General features: G+C 34.7%; 1 protein-coding gene across 2 annotated transcripts in view; it reads left to right on the top strand.

Moving 5' to 3' along the window:
* Window positions 1-7,462, top strand: part of LOC144964695 (putative G-protein coupled receptor No9) — a 135,017-nt gene that overhangs the window by 658 nt on the left and 126,897 nt on the right. The window contains exon 2 of one of the 2 annotated variants that reach the window (XM_078899222.1): window positions 5,049-5,189. The exons of the other annotated variant lie outside the window; for it this stretch is intronic. The gene's annotated coding sequence lies outside the window, so the exon portion shown is untranslated. The remainder of the gene's footprint in view (window positions 1-5,048; window positions 5,190-7,462) is intronic. 2 annotated transcript variants of the gene reach the window in all.

Here is a 7,462-nt window from a genome sequence, read left to right as displayed (position 1 = left end):
ATAAACAAAACAAATTTTAAAAAAAAACAAAACAAAACACAACAACCATAAAACAACCCCGAGCCAATACAAATTAACAAACAAAAACCATCAAAACTAGAGAAAAAAAACAACAAACAATAAATAAATAAATAAATAAACCCCCTCCCCCGAAAAACTAATCATAAACAGACAAACAATTAAAAAAAAAACAACAACTGACTTTTAACATTACTTTACTGCATCTATTACCTTTGAAATAAAAAAAAACGCGAATTTTTTATAGATAGTATGCGCTTGGCTAAGGAGCTCATAACATTGCCATCCGGAAGTAAAACGGACCAACACACAAACATTTGTGTTGCCATAGTCGTTTATAGTTAGTCTGGTTAATACAGTTTGGTGAGAATTACTCATAAACGTGGATAGCAAAAAAAAAAAAAAAAAAAAAAAAAAAAAAAAAAAAAAAAAAAAAAAAAAAAAAACAAAACAATAACAACGACCTGAGTGACGTCAACTTCGAACTATCTATACAGAGCGATGTTAACTGAATCTGCTTCGGGCGCATCTAAAGAAGTCCAAATCCAAGACAAAACTTAACATGAGTAAAACCAGACACGTTTAGTTTACAATTCCACAATCTGGCTTGCTTGCATAGATGTAAGATAAACACTACATTTTCTTTCTACATTCGATTTAGAAAGAGTTGACATGAAAACAATAGTTGCAAGGTCTTTTTTTTTGGACAGCAGGAGTAAAATCCGTAGACGGAAGCCGACGTATAATTATTTACAGATCTGATATAACCTAAATTGTTATGGGCATATTGTTGTAATGGAAATACTCTCAAACTAATACAAACATTGTGCATTAAAACAATGGTAAAACAAGCCCATAATTGCGTTCGGTTATCAGACCTGCTAATATGTAGACGTAGACTAAAGGAAATTAAAAATCATTAAGCATTTTCATGACGCCATTTCACCCCGTTTTCAGGTGACCAAGTAACGTATTGTAATCACTAATCACTCATTTTCATTGTGCCCTTTAATGGAAAGGTTTAGGGTTCTTTCCGACATGCTGTAAATGGTGCTGCTCGAAGTTCGAAGTAATAGATAACAATGTGAAATTGAATATAAGCTTCAATTTAATACACGAAAACAGATAAAATGGACGTTTCCGGACGAATGGACGAATGAAACTTCATCCTGTTTTGCTGATAAAGGGGAAATCCAAAACGTCCAGTTTATCAGCTTTCGTATTTTAAATTGAAGCTTACATTCAATTTAACATTGTTATTTATTTCCTACGTGCCGACATTTGAGACATTTGCCAGTCTGATAGCCGAACACATTTAAATTTATAGGCTAATTCACTGTTGTTGTAATGGAATACATTTTACGCTGGTTTGAGAGTATTTCCATTACAATGTTGAAACCAAAATAATTTATGTTATCAGACCTGTCAGTAAGTGAACGTCGATGCAATCCTAGGAGGAGAGAATCCAGAGTATAAAAACTCCCAACTTTAAGATATACAGAGAAAAGAGCAGATCTAATTCAATAATATAAAACTCGATAACTTTCATTACAACAAATATTTCAATTATTGGCTCGTAAATTCACAAGAAGTGACAATTTTAAAATATTTTTTCCACGTATTTCACACCCATCGAACAACATGTAAAGTTTGAATGTTTGAAAACAAAGCACAATAATTATGACGAGCCCATAACATTTTGAGTTATTAGACCTGCAAATAAGACACATTGTGTCGGAATGAAGAGGATGACGAAAAGTAGATCAAAAACATGGAATGTTGGGTTTATGCGCTATATTCTTATTCATTCTCCTCAACAAATCAGATAAACATAATATCTCAAGTTTCAAACTACTTTTCAAGTCCAATTTAAAGACTGAACTCTTTAAAACAGCATTTACTTAATTTAGTTTAATCATTTTCAAACTAAGCTTTTAATGCTGTAGCATCTAGATACCTAGTTTTTAAAATTTTATTTTCCTTTTGTGAATTCGTGTTTTATTGTAAAACGCCTTAGAGGATGAATTCATGGAATTTGCGCACTATACAAATGATTTGTTATTATTATTATTACTATTATTATTATTATTATTATTATTATTATTATTATTATTATTATTATTATTATTATTATTATTATTATTATTATTATTATTATTATTATTATTATTATTATTATTATTATTATTATTATTATTATCATTATTATTATTTTTATCATCATCAACATCATCATTATTATTATTATTATTATTATTATTATTATTATTATTATTATTATTATTATTATTATTATTATTATTATTATTATTATTTTATTAATGACTATACATTCTATTTCATCATCAATATCCCTCCAACTCATTAAGCCTTTGAGACGTAGCGTTACATACCTAAGGTTAATCTATTGCTTTGTACCTACACGGAGATATTTGCCGAACTGATGTATGACCGAAAACAATAATGGCTTTGATTTGTGCGGCTATGTATCTAGTGGTATGACTATCGCTTACCGGCCGGAAGGTCCAGGGTTCTAGACCCGATCAGCTGAGCGACGCATTATTGAGTCCTTGGAAAGGCTCTTTCTTCACACTCCCTCTCCGTACTCAGGTCTAAAATCAAGACCTGACCGTTAACAGCGTTGTCTCTGTCGGAAAAAAATTCTCGTCCTACGTGTTAAGTGTTGCTGTTGGTTAGGAGTCCCCTGTAAAGCGCACTGAGCGCGTTTAGTGGATATTGAGCAATATAAATGCACTAGATTTAACATTGTTTCTGAGTATTTCCAATACAACAAGTGGGGGGGGGGGGGGGGGGGGGGGGGTGCCGATAGTTCAGTAGGTAGAGCACTTTCTCCACACACAAAGGGACCTGGATCCATTCTGGGCGAAGTCAATGGGTTTTTTTTGACCCTGCTCTTCACCCAGGAGTGATTGAGTAAAATGGTCTGGATCTGGCGGAAAGTACTTTATGAAAGTCTAGCGTTCTATCCAAAGCGTAGCAAGCAAAATGCTACTGTTCGTTTAACGCTATAAAAACCGGGATACACTACGGCACCATGGAGTTTTTAGCTCTAAAGGACTATTACATACACAAGATCAGACTACAAAGCCCATTACGATTGAAGTAAGGAAAAAAAAAGAAACAGAAATAGAAACTAATTTCAACCTCTCCGATTCGCGCTTCAGAAACTGACTCCATGCTTATTATTGATCTAAAAAAACCTGTTTGTTTACTCATTGGGTCTCTAATTTTGTATCCAGCTTCACGATGTCTCACAGACCTAGACACAGACATATCTATTGTTTCGCTCTTGGTGGTGACAAATTCAATTTCTCGTCATGCCATGGGACGCAATGAATCAGAAATGTCAAAGGAGAGGTCTCGTGTTTTCCGCTCTCCTCAACATAAATACGTTTTTATTTTCATAAGGTGGTGGCTTTATCTTCTACAGAATATTTCATTTATGTCCGCCAGTTGAATCATACCATCACACAATGTTATTTGTAGTAGCCTTAATAGATTTAAATCCAAGAAAGAGAATTTAGTGAGATAAGATAAATCAACTGGCGGTCGGAAAACAATAATAAATAGGTAAACGACGTCATCGTCATTCATCCTATTTGTATATTATTTTATCTTAATTTAATATTGTACGGGCAATCTCTAATGTTTGCAGGTCTGAAAACCGAACTCAGTTGTAGGCTTGTTTTCACATTGTTTTAATTGAATACTATATGTATATTTCGTTGGTATGAAAGTATTTCTTTCTAACAACAAGACTATATTATTATATCAAGCAGCAATTTGCGTTTTCAGATTTGTAAAAAAAGTACATTTTGTTATACATCTATTGAAAATCGACGAGGCCAACAAATCATTAATACAAAGTTATTTGTGACCTAAGTGTTGCTGCTCGAAGCTCGAATAAATAAAAAAGAACAATGTGAAATTGAATGTAAACTTCAATTTAGTATACGGAAACAGATAAAATGGACGTTTCGGGTTTACCCTTTATCAACAAACAGGATGAATTGAACACTACAGACGAATGAAAAAATGTGGTAGTGGCGTTGTTAATAACAACGCCACTACCACATTATCTCATTCGTCTGTAGTGTTCCATTTGCCAGACAAAGCAGAGAGAATATTCTCTTCTTTTAAAAAATAGGGTTGGGGGTTAGCATTGTTCCTTAAAGCCAATATTAATTTTTTTTATCATCGAGTAGAGAATTACTGGCAATTTTAAAAATCATAAAAATATTTTTTTTACAGATTGATATACGAGTAACTTGCCAACCTTTCTTAAAGTAAGGACAATTCTATCACCCGCTGACTAAAATGAATATTTAGAAAATCTGCTGGGGCGTAATGCTCGGTCCTTAATTTGACCTTTTGCCTTGGGAGTCGTCAATAAAATAAAAAGAAAAAGGAAAGAAAAAAACAAACAAAAAACTCATTCTTTGGCCGCCCTACTGGACCGATCAAAGTTGATAGCTCAAAAGATTCGCTTCGATATATTTTGCTAACGCCCATAATACAATAATATATAAAGTAAAATAGGCGAGGTACTGTTCACAATAGCCAGTATTTCTCCGCAAATATTGCGGGTTCTCAACTAGTACAAGAGAAAATAGACAAACCCCAAAATACAATTTTCTTTATCTAGTTCACTCCAACTTACTACAGAATTAAAACAGTGGGTCACAGATCAATTCGTTTCATTAAAGTTCAAAAACGTTTATTCAAACAAGACATGCTATCAGACCCAGGTATAAATACTTGCAGGCCTGATGACCGAATGCAATTATAGGCTTGATCTAACGTTGTTGGAATGACCATTATTTTGCGTTGGTTTCATGGTAACATTTCAATTACAATAATGAGCCCATAAAACTTTTTGTTATCAGACCTTCAAATAAGTACGCGTTCAACGTATCAGAGTATTCGCCCTCAAATCTTAATGCGATAGCGATATTCAATTGCTAAATGGCACAAGTGACCAGCTAAAATTCATGTGGTTTTGTTTTCAGGTCGCATTCTGTAAATTTCCGCGCACACATCTAGGAAATTAGGAAACAGCGATTCTAAGGTTTCACTACATGAGCAGCGTTTCTAATGACGAGACCAAGAAAGAAAGCTATTGCCGGCAATTGCCTCCAATCTATTTAATGGTATGGGACAAATTTTATTGTATTCTTGTTGTTTTTATTGTTGTTGTTGTTTTCATCATCATCTTCTTCTTCTTCTTCTTCTTCTTCTTCTCTTCTTCTTCTTCTTCTTCTTCTTCTTCTTCTTCTTCTTCTTCTTCTTTTCTTCTTCTTTCTTCTTCTTCTTCTTCTTCTTCTTCTTCTCTTCTTCTTCTTCTTCTTCTTTCTTCTTCTTCTTCTTCTTCTTCTTCTTTTCTTCTTCTTCTTCTTCTTCTTCTTCTTCTTCTTCTTCTTCTTCTTCTTCTTCTTCTTCTTCTTTTCTTCTTCTTCTTCTTCTTCTTCTTCTTCTTTCTTCTTCTCTTCTTCTTCTTCTCTTCTTCTTCTTCTTCTTCTTCTTCTTCTTCTTCTTCTTCTTCTTCTTCTTCTTCTTCTTCTTCTTCTTCTTCTTCCCTCTTCTTCTTCTTAATAAGTTCAATTTTAAAAGAAAATAGCAACTTCAAGGAAAAAGAAAAAGGTAGCGAAAGTAATCACTAGTAAAAATTATGACAAGCTGGCGTCCCGACACAAGGGTAGCAATTAACTCTCACTATCCATTTAACGCTATAAACTCCGGGTCCGTTGGCTAAGAAGGACTCTTTTTAATACATAAGCATTAATGTAGCTTGTTATTTTTTCGAAAGATATTTGATAATTCCATCAAGTGTGTCTCAGCGCACTAATAAAGATAGAGAAAGATTAGTACAGAAGGGGGGGGGGGGGGAGGGAGTGGGGGAGGGGCGGAAAACACCTTTATTCAATTTAGGAAGAAGTGTTTTATTTCATATTATCGATAGATTAAGTGATCATGAACACCAAACATACCAAAAATTGAATAAATCCTCAAGCACCAGGCATCTCCACAAATTTTAGGTTTGAGATGTTTTTAAAATTAGATTTATTAATTTAAAGTTTTTTGGCCAAAATCTAAAAATATGTGTTTTTTCATTGTACAGCAGATTGCCTTTCCCATACCCTTGAACAGCTTAAAATCATGTTGTAGCAGTTGTTTTTCCCAGTTTTCTTTGATAATGTCTCTATATCGAGTTCTTTTTTAACCAGGAAAAATCTTTAATAGAATTAACAAAGCCCCAAGGGCCTGACGAATGAGGCTTATTTCATTTTATTCCGTGCGTGCGGTGATTAAGTGCAATTCTGAAAGAAGATGGCTCTTTAAGCATTGTTCGGTTTTTTTTTTATTCGTATTTTTTAAAATCGTCTCCTTTAGCGTAAATTCAAAATCAAAATGTCATCAAGTGGGAGTAGAATGAGGTGGATTTTACCCTACGGGTTCGATCCTTGGTCTAAGCATCTTTTTGTTTTCCTTGGGCAAAGATCTGAAAAGGTAAGAAGAAACAGTGTTGGACAAAGCTGATAGAAAAATACTCGAAAAAAACCCCACAAACATCCCTAGGACTAGGAATAAAACCTCAGACCTCCTGATAACTTGTCCTGATATGTGGTCTTGTGGTATGACACTCGCTTTCGGATCGGATTGTCTTGGGTTCGAGTCTCGCTCGGCACATAGTTGAGTCCTTGGAAAAGACTCTTTACTCACATTCTCTTACCGTTCTTAGGTATAAAATGAGTACACGGCCGGTAACAGCGTTATTGCAATACGAAAACATTGTAATGTCGCCTAACGGGCATCATGCCCCGTCCTACATGTAAAGTGTTGGTGTTGGCCATGGACCCCTTGTAAAGCGCTCTGAACACGATAAGTTGATATTGCTCTATATAAAAGCTCGATTAAAAAATACCTCCAGATTTGTCACTTTTATATTTTCCTTTAGCAAGAACCTTCGCCACTATTGTTCTCTTCGATCATTTCTCGAGAAAGATCAAAAAGAAAAATGACCTTTAGGGCTAACCCACACCGGAGAATGATTCCGACAACCCGGCACTGTCGTCCTCTGCCGTCTTTCGGATAAAGATGTCAGGCACGGACAGAATACTAAGAATAAAGAGAAGAGCCACTAGACTTACCCATACCAAGCAGACGACGTCATCTGCCGTTTTTTTTTTTTTGTTTTGAGCATGGTATGGGTAGGTCTAGCGGCTCTCCCATATTTTGTCCGTGCCCGTCGTCTTTATCCCGAAGACGGGAAGGACGGCAGTGCCGAGCCGTCGGAGTCAGTAGTCTCCGGTATGCGTTAGCCCTTAAGATGAATAATGGGAATTACAAAAAATATTTGTGGTCCAAAGAAGTGAAAATTATCTTCTGTTTGTACAACATGAAAGAAAAAAAAAATAGTAATAAA

This window comes from Berghia stephanieae, chromosome 2 (assembly GCF_034508935.2).
Source record: "Berghia stephanieae isolate SIO BIC M18660-M18661 chromosome 2, UCSD_Bste_1.3, whole genome shotgun sequence".
Taxonomy (NCBI): Eukaryota; Metazoa; Mollusca; class Gastropoda; order Nudibranchia; family Aeolidiidae; genus Berghia; species Berghia stephanieae.
Note: the sequence above shows the minus strand (reverse complement) of the source record. Positions and strands in the feature narration are given on the sequence as shown.